Here is a 12,183-nt window from a genome sequence, read left to right on the forward strand (position 1 = left end):
ATTCTAAAGAGTCATGGGGCGGTGCTACTATTCTAAAGAGTCATAGGACGGTGATACTGTTCCAAAGAGTCATGGGGCAGTGCTACTATTCTAAAGAGTCATGGGGCAGTGTTACTTTTCTAAAGAGTCATAGGAGCGGTGATACTATTCTAAAAAGTCATGGGGCGGTGAGTGGTACTATTCTAAAGATTCATGGGTCGGTTCTACTTTTCTAAAGAGTCATGGGGTGGTGCTATTATTCTAAAAAGTCATGGGGTGCTGCTACTATTCAAAAGTGTTATAGGGCAGTGCTACTTTTGTAAAGAGTCATGGAAGTGGTGTTACTATTCTAATGAGTCATGGGGCAGTGCTACTATTCCACAGAGTCATGGCGCGGTGCTACTATTCTAAAGAGTCACGGGGCACTGTTACTTTTCTAAAGAGTCATGGGGCAGTGATACTATTTAAAGGAGTCATGGGGCAGTGCTACTTTGCTAAAGTGTCATGGAAGTGGTGCTACTATGGGGGCAGTGGTACTATTCTAAAGAGTCATGGGGCAGTGAGTGCTACTATTCTAAAGAGTCATGGGGCAGTGCTACTATTCTAAAGAGTCATAGGACGGTGATACTGTTCTAAAGAGTCATGGGGCAGTGCTACTATTCTAAAGAGTCATGGGGCAGTGTTACTTTTCTAAAGAGTCATAGGAGCGGTGATACTATTCTAAAAAGTCATGGGGCGGTGAGTGGTACTATTCTAAAGATTCATGGATCGGTTCTACTTTTCTAAAGAGTCATGGGGTGGTGTTATTATTCTAAAAAGTCATGGGGTGGTGCTACTATTCTAAAGAGTCATGGGGCGGTGATACTTTTCTAAAGAGTCATGGAAGTGGTGCTACTATTCTAAAGAGTCATGGGGCAGTGCTACTTTTCTAAAGAGTCATGGAAGTGGTGCTACTTTTCTAAAGAGTCATGGAAGTGGTGTTACTATTCTAAAGAGTCATGGGACAGTGCTACTATTCCACAGAGTCATGGGGCGGTGCTACTATTCTAAAGCGTCATGGGGCACTGTTACTATTCTACAAAGTCATGGGGTGGTGATACTATTCTAAAGAGTCATAGGGCGGTGATACTATTCTAAGGAGTCATGGAAGTGGTGCTACTATTCTAAGGAGTCATGGAAGTGGTGCTAGTATTTTAAAGAGTCATGGAAGTGGTGTTACTATTCTAAAGAGTCATGGGGCGGTGCTAATATTCTAAAGAGTCATGGGGCGGTGCTACTATTCTAAAGAGTCATGGGGCAGTGCTACTTTGCTAAAGAGTCATGGAAGTGGTGCTACTATGGGGCCGGTGCTACTATTCTAAAGAGTTATGGAAGTGGTGCTACTATTCTAAAGAGTCATGGGGGCAGTGGTACTATCCTAAAGATTCATAGGGCAGTGATACTTTTCTAAAGAGTCATAGGCATAGGAGCAGTGATATTATTCTAAAAAGTCATGGGGCGGTGATACTATTCTAAAGAGTCATGGGGCAGTGAGTGCTACTATTCTACAGAGTCATGGGGACAGTGCTACTATTCTAAAGATTCATGGAGCGATACTACTATTTTGGAGCAATGGGGGCGGTGCTACTAATCTAAAGAGTCATTGGGAGGTGCTATTATTCTAAAGCGTCATGGGTTAGTACTACTACTCTAGAGCCCTGGAGCGGCAGGGTCTTCTTCTGGTTCTCCACCCCCACCCCTAGCAGCCTCTTTTGTTTTTTTTTACAGGTCACTGATTATTATTATTTTATTAAAATTCCGTGCCGCCACCATCATTCTGTGGGCAGCGTGTGCACAGTGGGAGTCTGTTTCCTGTGTGCAGGACTTCAATGAAATGGCGCCGGAGGCAGCGCATGCGCAGATAGAGATTTCGGCTCAGTTGAATTTTCCACTGAGCCGATATCTCGGTCTGCGCATGCACCGCCTCCGGGGCCATTTTATCCCACTGTGCACACGCTGCCCACACAATGATGGTGGCGTGGAATTTTAGAAGGAGGCAGGTCAGTGAATAATCAGTGACCTCTACCAGAAGCAGAGGGGGACGGAGAACCAGAATAAGATCCTGCCCCCACATCCCGCCCTGAAGCACACTAAAGCACAGAAGACGTCATTTTATGAAAACTTCATAAGGTGAGTATTCAACGGCCACTCCGCAGATCCCTTCACATCAGGTATCAGATTAATCAGCATCACAGCCAGTATAGCCATGCCTTTAGTTTATAGGGATAAATCCTGCTGACAGGTTCTCTTTAACAATATGATTTTTCAGGTCTGTACGATTGTGGAGATACCAAACTCATCTAGTTAGAATATACTGTATATATAGTAGGTAAGGCATTCAGAACTTTGTAAGTTTTTTTTTTCATTTTTCCATCTATGTGAGGTCTTCTTTTTGGTGTGGTGAGCTGGTGTTTTTAATGATTCTATTTTAGAGTACATATGACATTTTGATAACTTTTTATTGCATTTTTTGTGGAGTTGTGGCAAAGCAAAAAAGAGCAATTTTGGGAATTTCAGTCTTTTTTTACTTTACAGTGAAATATGGAATTTCATAGATTGTACTTTTACGGATGCGGCGATACTGAATATGTTTATTTTTCTCATTCATTTTTGAACTGGGAAAAGGGGGTTAAATTTCACACTTTTATAATTTTAAAAACATTTTTACTTTATTTTTTTATCTCCCCCTAAAGGACTGGAAAAGCTGCGATTGTTTTTGTGGCGCCCCTGAGGGTTCGACCTCCACAGGGATGCTGCACTTCTTTAGTGGAGTGTGGTGTTCCTCCTCTGAGGTAAGGCCGGTGTGATGGTAGTGATCTAGCCTTTTGCATCCAACACCACATCTCCACCAGAGGGAGCTAGTATGCACTAGGTGCTGCTCCCCTGGTTACAGGGAGACTGGGGAAGAAAGAGTTAGGGGAACCAGTTAGTGGGTGAGGGTGGAGGACTTACAAGTTAGTTACACTTTAAATTTCATATTTAATAAAAAGCCATCTTTGATCTTGGTTCTTCTTCGGCTGTACTGTGCTGTCAAAATACTGTGTGTAATGTGACTTCCCTCCGGGAGCGCAGATCCTGTGTGGGCCTGCAACGGCATGGGACACAGCCCTCGTACCCTGATCTTGGGACGAGAGGTAGGTTGTAGACAAGGAATGTCTCAACCCGGCCAAGGACCAGGATCAAGAAGGCCCTGGGAGCTTTAGAGTGTGGCTCCCCAGCAAATGGGTCCCGGGGAGGATGCAGACGGAGCGGAGCACACCACCTGTCCTCGCCTACCTGATCTATTCAGAGGGATTCCAGCTGCAAGAGGGGTACCGGCCCCCAACACCCGACCTTGTACTCTATGTCCTGGACGGGAAAGCCCGGTTAGGCCCTGAGGATCCCACCGGGCAGCGGATGGAGAGGAATTGCCACCCGTACCCCTACACCTGAGAGGAGCTCAGAGGGAGACCCGGCCTATCTACACACGCACAGACGGGAAAGGGTGAAGTTTGTAGTGCAGGAACACTCTGGTGTAGGGTCGCTACCGAACACAGGACTTTCTCGGAGGTAGCCAGACCCCCGTCCCTGGTGGCCGCAGGACTCCGCGGGGAGCAGGGAATCGCCTTCCCGCTGACATCACTAAGTGAGTAAAGCCTTGGAAGTTCACCCCTATGGCCTCCGGACTGTTCATTACGCGCCATACCATGCGACGCGGTGCCCGTACTCACCGCACTGCTACCCCCTCTCTTTCCTGTTTGCCTGCCCTGAGGCCTTGCTCCGCCTGTGAGGAGCAGCGAGAACTTTAGCCGCCATGACACCGGGCCTCAGCGGACTGCAGCGGCGCTGGTGACCCTTCACCAGGCACCACAGGTGGCGTAGTCGTTAAATAAGCCACTCAACCCGGACAAGCCCACACCATCTCTTTCTAATGTGACGGCCCTGAGCACGGGTCGGGCCCGGGCCACGGCTGCATCCCATCTCTCCATCACAGGGCCCGACACCGAGTTCCCCCATCACCCAGGGTAAAACACGGGCTTCTTTGAGTAGAGGCGTCACATTTGTTCGTTCATTTGTTCAACTTACAGAACAGTGTATTTTATATACTCCACAGTAGGAACTGGAGAATCGATTTGAAGGACTCCAGTGCATCAGCACCATGTCAGTAATCTGAACCGGAGACCTGCAAGTCGTCTTACCTTTTGGTATTCCTACTCTTGATTAGTCGGGCTGGCACGACATCATCATTGTGGCTTGATGTTGTGCCTGCTCGTCTAATCAGAGGGGGAACCAGGAATGCCGGGAGGTGAGGAGATTCGCAGGTCTCCCGTCCAGCGGTCACAGATTACTGACCTGGCCGATGGACCGAACTCCTGCAAATTGATTCTTCCATCTCAACTCTACAGTATTGCACTATATAATGAGAATTATGAGCCTCTGGCTGGGCGTCACAGGAGAACTAAGATAGTGGCGATGAGGGACTGCAGCAGACAACCCATCAGCACTCCACAATCGCTGTGAAAGGGCCAGGGTCGGACTGGGGTGTCTGAGGCCTACAGGGGGAATTGACCCTAGGGGCCCACCCTACAGCTATCTGCAAATACCTGTTAGCCGTTATCCCTGTTATAGTGGAGCGTCGACTGTAAAACACACACGGCTCCTGCACATCTACTGTGCGCCACCATAACTGGGATGTACAATTACAGTAGTTTGCATTAAAGGGCTTCTTTGGTTAAAGCAAGTTATCACCGATCTATGGGCTCCACAAAATAGGTGACAACTTATTGATCTCTTGGGTCCGACCATTGGAAACTGCACCGATCGGAATAATGTGGAAGTTTTATCCCTGACAGGACACTTATCCCCATTTTCAAATGCAGCGGCAGGTGGGACGTCTGACCGCAGCTCCATTAATTCTCTTGGGGGCACCCAAAAAATAAATAAAACAGCGCTCACAGCCACTGAGGGAATGATTGGATCAGTGATCGAGTCGTACATGAGCTCATGTCTAATGGGGATAAAAGCTCCACATTCTGCCGATTGGGTCCCAGCAGTCAGACCCCCACCAATCAATAAGTTATCACTTATCCTGTGGAGAGGTGATTACTTTTTTTTCACCGGAGAATCCCTGCAAGTGCATCTGTGCCGCTCTGGTCCAAGTATTTAATCTTTAATGGAAATGAAGAATCTTCTCCTAATTAATATCAGAGGGAACAAATGACCACCATACACAACACAATCCACCAAGACCAATAATACCACATATAAGGAACAAATACCGCCACACCATGACCAGATCATATATTACCACCACAGAGTGACCAAATACTGCAATACTGATCATGAATACAAACCACAACACTGTTATTACCACCAGTGACATTATACATAAGAGCTTTGTATATAGTATATAGTGTAAGTGTACAGGTAATGCAGTGATCACCAGAGACATTAGACACAGGAGCCCTGAATAGTGTCAGTGTACAGGTAATACAGTGATCACCAGTGACAATATAGATAGGAGCTCTATATATAGTATTTAGTGTACATGTAATACAGTGATCACCACTGACATTATACACAGGAGCACTGTATATAAAGTACAGGTAATACAATGGTCACCAGTGACATACACAGTAGCTCTGTATATACTATATAGTGTGCGTGTGCATGGAATACACTGGCTCACCAGTGACGTCTCTAGGTGAAGTCCTTCATCTTCGCTTTTTTCTTCATCTGGCACAGACCGCCTGTTATGCACACGCCCGGGCTGAGCAGCGTGTGCGTGTGATTGTAGTGATTCCACTGGACCGTGCCGGAGAGTGAATGCCTGGAGGGGCTTAACTAGGTATTCACCCGATCCGACCAGGGTCGCACGACGGCATACGACGCCAGTGCACCAAGGAGGAACCGAGCAAAGGGACCAGGTGCTACTCCAGGACAGACCCCGGACACGGCTGTTGACCCACACAGGGGAATACAGGAACAGACTGGTAGGCTGGCACACAGACTGGTGGGTATAGGCAGGCACGACTGGTATGCAGGCAGGCGGGTAAGCAGGCAGGGGGGTACAGGCAAGCACAGCTAGAGTGCAGACAGGGAGGCACTAGCAGGTAGGAACACAGGCGGGATAGGACCCAGAACACACTGGGACTCAGGAACAATACAGGCAGAGAGAGGCCGCCCAGAGAGGTGAGCGAGAACAGGGCAGGACAAGGCCGCCTGGAGCGGTGAGCAAGAGTAGAGCAGGACAAGGCCGCCAGGAGCGGTGAACAAAGGATCAAAGCTGAGCGAGACTGCTGGAGCAGTGAGCAAGAGTAAAGCAGGACGAGGCCGCCTGGAGCGGTGAGCAAGAGTGGAGCGAGACTGCCGGAGCAGCGAGCAAAAGGGTCAGAGCGGAGCAAGGCTGCCGGAGCAGCGAGCAAAGGAGTCAGAGCAGGCTAGAACCGCCGGAGCGGTAAGCAAAGGAGTCAGAGCAGACTAGAACCGCCGGAGCGGTGAGCAAAGGAGTCAGAGCAGACTAGAACCGCCGGAGCGGTGAGCAAAGGAGTCAGAGCAGACTAGAACCGCCGGAGCGGTGAGCAAAGGAGTCAGAGCAGACTAGAACCGCCGGAGCGGTGAGCAAAGGAGTCAGAGCAGACTAGAACCGCCGGAGCGGTGAGCAAAGGAGTCAGAGCAGGCAAGGCTGAGTAGGGGGGACAGGGCTCTGTTCACACGGAACAGACAGGAAGGGAAAGGCAGAGCCAGACACCCACAGGGTACTTGCAGTGAAGTAGCGAGTGGACCACAAACTCACAAACGGGAGTACAGAGACAACAGGCAGGAGTTAGGTACGAGTTCAGACTCTGCAGAAAAAGGAAAGGAACGGACATAGAGAAAAGACAGATGAAAGATAGGAGAGAGTACAGACTGGAACTGAGTGTACGGACGAGACCGACACAGGAGCGGGACACAGGAGCGGGTCTGGGAATACGGCCCCCAGAGAGGCAGGACGAACAGGCAAGGAGCGTGTTCAGACAGAACAGACAAGATACAGGAGCAGGTCTGGGTAATCGGCCCCCAGAGAGGCGGGACAAACAGGCAAGGAGCATGTTCAGACAGGACAGACAAGATACAGGAACGGATCTAGGTAATCGGCCCCTAGAAGGCGGGAGGAACAGGCTAGGAGCGTGTTCAGACAGGACAGACAAGATACAGGAACGGATCTAGGTAATCGGCCCCTAGAAGGCGGGAGGAACAGGCTAGGAGCATGTTCAGACAGGCCTGGAAATACAGCCTCCAGGAAAGGCAGCAGGCAAGAGTACACAGACAGGACTCAGTTCAGACACGGGAACTGATACCGCAAGGCAGGAGACATAGACAGGACTCAGTTCAGACACGGGAACTGATACCGCAAGACAGGAGACAAAGAACGGGACCTGGCATCTTCAGAGTGAAGGCACACACTGAATGAAACACTATGCTCAGGCAGGGATAGATGGGAGCAGCTGAGCTATATACCAGGTGACAGACAGCAATATGCTGAGGACGCACAAGGGGTGTGACCCACAGCAGGTACAAAAAGCAGGAAGTGATCGGGCGCCGCCCTTAAGCAGCAGAAACAGACACAAACAGACAGCATGGAGGGAAGCCAGAGAGACATTCTGGACTGGAGATCAAGTGCGCGCTCTTGCACAGTGGGAGATGGACCACCATGCAAGGACGCCGCCAGGTATGTTACACCGCCATCACTTTTTCCAGCCAGGACTCGTCTCTGCAGAAAATAACACACGGTTATCAATAACTGATCGCCTCTAGATCACATTCCCAACTTTTTCTCTGACTTCTGCACTACACCAGATGAAGAAAAAAAGCAACATAGTGCCGCCCTGCACAGTAACAGGACCCCCTTTTTGTTCCCCCACATGGAAAACAGTTTCCTAAAAGTAGTAATAATGTCCCTAATTGAACTCTAAAGTCATTATGTTCCCCACTTGCCACCATAAATTAATAATGTATGTTCCTCAATCTGTCCCCCAAACAATAATTAAGTCCCCCAGCCTGCCCCCCAATGTCCCATGTCCAGCCTGGCCACCCATGTCCCTTGTCCAGCCTGGCCCCTCCATGTGTCCAGCCTGCCCCCCATATATCCATCCTGCCCCCCATATATCCATCCTGGCCCCCATGTGTCCAGCCTGCCCCCCATATATCCATCATGGCCCCCATGTGTCCAGCCTGCCCCCCATATATCCATCATGGCCCCCGTGTGTCCAGCCTGCCCCCCCCAAATATCCATCCTGGCCCCCATGTGTCCAGTCTGCCCCCCATATATCCATCCTGGCCCCCATGTGTCCATCTGGCTCCCCCATATATCCATCCTGGCCCCCATGTGTCCAGCCTGCCCACCCCATATGTCCAGCCTGCCCACCCCATATATCCATTCTGGCCTCCATGTGTCCAGCCTGCCTTCGCCCATATATGCATCCTGGCCCTCATGTGTCCAGCCTGCCCCCCATATATCCATCCTGGCCCCCATGTGTCCAACCCCCACCCTATATATCCATCCTGGCCCCAAGGGTCCAGCCTGCCTCCGCCCATATATCCATCCTGGCCCCCATATGTCCAACCACCTCCCCATTTATCCATCATGGCCCCCATGTGTCCAGCCTGCCCCCCCAATATATATATCCTGGACCCCATATGTCCAGCCTGCCTCCCTCGTATATCCATCCTGGCCCCCATGTGTCCAGCCTGGCCCCCCATCTGTCCAGCCTGCCCCCTCATATATCAATCCTGGCCCTGCCCCATATAGCCATTCTGGCCCCCAAGTGTCCAGCCTGTCCCTCATGTGTCCAGACTGTCCCTCATATATCCATCCTGTCCCCGTGTGTCCAGCCTCCCCCCAAGTATCCATCCTGACCCCCATGTGTCCAGCCTGTCCCCCAATATATCCATCCTGACGCCCATGTGTCCAGCTTGCCCTTTCACCCATATATCCATCCTGGCCCCCATGTGTCCTGCCTGTCCTCCCCATATATGTAGATCCTGGCCCCCATATATCTATCCTGGCCCCCATGTGTCCAACCTCCCCCATCGCATTCCGCATCCACACACAGAAAAAAAAAAAAAGATTCATCTTGCCTTCCTGCGCTCCCGCTGCCATGCGGTGTCATCCTCTGCTTAGATCCAGTGTGCTCTTATTAAAATGGCCGCCGACCTAGCAGAGGTGGCGTGAGTGCACAGTGACGTCATACACCGGCGACGTCGGACGTACAATCGTCAGCTTCATCGGGACGTGTGATGCAGCGGTTAAGGTAATGAACGCTGCGTGCGCGTGACTAGCCCAGGGGGATGGGGACGACTCGGTACCCGGGCCTTTGCCTGGCCTTTGGGGATGTCGCGGTGGTCGGCTCCCGGGCCCGTACCCTGGGGTCAGCTTTAAAAAGGGAATTGTTTGTTAACTCTATGAAAGTTTGTGACGCCACCTGTGGTTTCTGGTGAGAATCACCAGCGCTGCGGCAGTCCACTGAGGCCGGTGATAAGGCAACTCGATGGTATAGCTCCCCACAGGTGGAGCTAGGCCTCAGGGCAGCGTACGGAGAGGGGATGCAGGACAGAGGGGACCCAGCCGGGTCAGAGCAAGAATGGGGACGGACACGGTAGTCACTTCAGTACCTTTTACTGATGGAAATTCAGGCACATCCCGGAGCACTGTAGGGTGAAGGGTGCATATCAGGATCCTCCCCAATGAGCGGGTGTAGGGCCTCCTGTTTCTTGCCTCTGGGTAGTAAGTTTCTGACCTGCCTGAAGCTAGGCCTAACTTTATCTCTGTCCTGCACCGGCTGACGTTGTGTTAGGGCTTTCTCTTGGAGTGCACGCTCCCAGCTTACGGGGCCTATGTGTCTCCTGGCTCTGTTACGTATCAGCTCTCTGGTGAACCTGGGACCTGTAGTTCTCCAGGGATTCCGGTTATGCCTTACTGGGTCGTGGAGATCCCGGTAAGCTCGGACCCGGTGTCCGGTATATGTTTCGGGGTGAGCTGGGTAAGCTCCTCTGCCCCCACTGCTACTAACTCTCCACTCGCCTTTGGCCACGCTCGGGCCCTCACTAGGCTACTCACACTAACGGCAGCTTGCCGCGCTTCACCGATCTTATGGCGCCGGCACACCTTAAGCTCACTATTCTGAGCTACTTGAGTCTAGCTTGGCCTACCTCTGCAGACAGACTTCTGCAGGAACTCTTCAGAGGAACTAGACTAGACTGCCTGGCTCCACCTTCCCTATTTATATCCCTAACGGGCTCCCTCTGCTGGTCTGAGGTGGAAGGTGGAGATGTGTGAATGTTTATGGGAGCCTCTTGTGGAGGAATCCATCAATGCACTCTTCTAGGATCTGTGATACCAAGCGCAGCTGGGCATCACACGCGCACCCCTGCACATACTCTGCCTGCGCTTTTAAAGGGCCCGTGCCTCTAAAAACCGCAGGCTTTTTTTTCTTCTTCTTCTTCTTCCCCCCTCTCGTCTGCAGCAAGGGCCCACCAGGGATATACCAGATACCCCGCCAGGCCAGTCCGACCCTGGAAAGGGGCGATGGGTATGGCAACATTCGCATGATGTGAACTCACCACTTAAATGCTGCTGTCAGGAATGAACAGCATCATCTAAGCGGTCAAAAATCAGAGATTAAAAGTAGATCCGATTGCTGGTGTCTACTCCATACACTCGTGATGTACATGAACATCAAACATCAGGAAAGGAGTAATCAAGACTGCAAAGGCTGGTTTAGAGACCGGACTGTGTGTCTTTTTAGGATATTGCACCCACCCATATGACTCTTCTGTCTGTCAAGGCAAGGAAATATTCTTTTATACAAAAAGGTTGAAAGACAAAAGTGGCAAAATTATACGAAGATGAATTAAAAACTTGAAAAAGCTCCTTCGGTCTTAATTGTAACAGGAGTGGTCAAAACGCGTCAATAGACTTGCCACTACCCCCTTTTTACTTTTAATTGAAGATTAAATACAGTACGTTTTTTTATTCATCTTCGCATAATTTTGCCACTTTCATCTCTCAACCTTTTTAGTACTTTTTCGCTGGAGTTAGCAATGAGGCTGTGGCTAACACTGGATATACGACTGTATGGCATTATAATCCATTAAGACTCATAACCTACTTTGCTTGTTTGCAATAATTCTTTTACAGTACATGTTGATGTGGAAACCTGTATGGAAAGCTTTAGGAGAAACTCAAAAGGTTTCACACGTTTGCCAGTTTCGATCAAATCAGAGTCTATCGATCGGAGACAAGGGCACACAACCAGTGTCTGAGTGTACCGGCATGTCTGCTCTCAGATGCCCAGTCACAAGTCTTTATTACAACCACAGAGATATGAAAATGGGCATGGCTTTACATTACCTAAGGGAGAAGATACTTTAATTGGGGAAAGAAAGCATTTTAATTGGAAATAACAAAGTCGTCCTAGAAACTGACTGTATCCAGTTTTCCTATGCCTTCTGTAACAAAGAAAACTTAACACAAAGACACCTCTATATCAGAGACAACACCCTGTGTTGATGCTTTTATGAATAACATTTATAAAGCTAATTGAAAAATATTAAATAGATCAAAGATATATAAATTGTCTAAATAATAATCAAAGCAAAGTATAAATATTTACCATAACAATGTCATATACCATGTGGTGTGCTGAAGCTATGGCCGCTCTCCTACCTGCTCCATCATACATAGGAGCTATGTCCGCTCTCCTACCTGCTCCCTCATACATAGGAGCTATGGCCGCTCTCCTACCTGCTCCATCATACATAGGAGCTATGGCCGCTCTCCTACCTGCTCCCTCATACATAGGAGCTATGGCCGCTCTCCTACCTGCTCCCTCATACATAGGAGCTATGGCCGCTCTCCTACCTGCTCCCTCATACATAGGAGCTATGGCCGCTCTCCTACCTGCTCCATCATACATAGGAGCTATGGCCGCTCTCCTACCTGCTCCATCATACATAGGAGCTATGTCCGCTCTCCTACCTGCTCCCTCATATAAAGAAGCTATGGCCGCTCTCCTACCTGCTCCATCATATAAAGAAGCTATGGCCGCTCTCCTACCTGCTCCATCATACATAGGCGCTATGGCCGCTCTCCTACCTGCTCCATCATACATAGGAGCTATGGCCGCTCTCCTACCTACTCCCTCA

The sequence above is a fragment of the Phyllobates terribilis genome, unplaced genomic scaffold (assembly GCF_046119375.1).
Source record: "Phyllobates terribilis strain yellow unplaced genomic scaffold, ASM4611937v1 Scaffold_7__3_contigs__length_470593459, whole genome shotgun sequence".
Lineage (NCBI taxonomy): Eukaryota > Metazoa > Chordata > Amphibia > Anura > Dendrobatidae > Phyllobates > Phyllobates terribilis.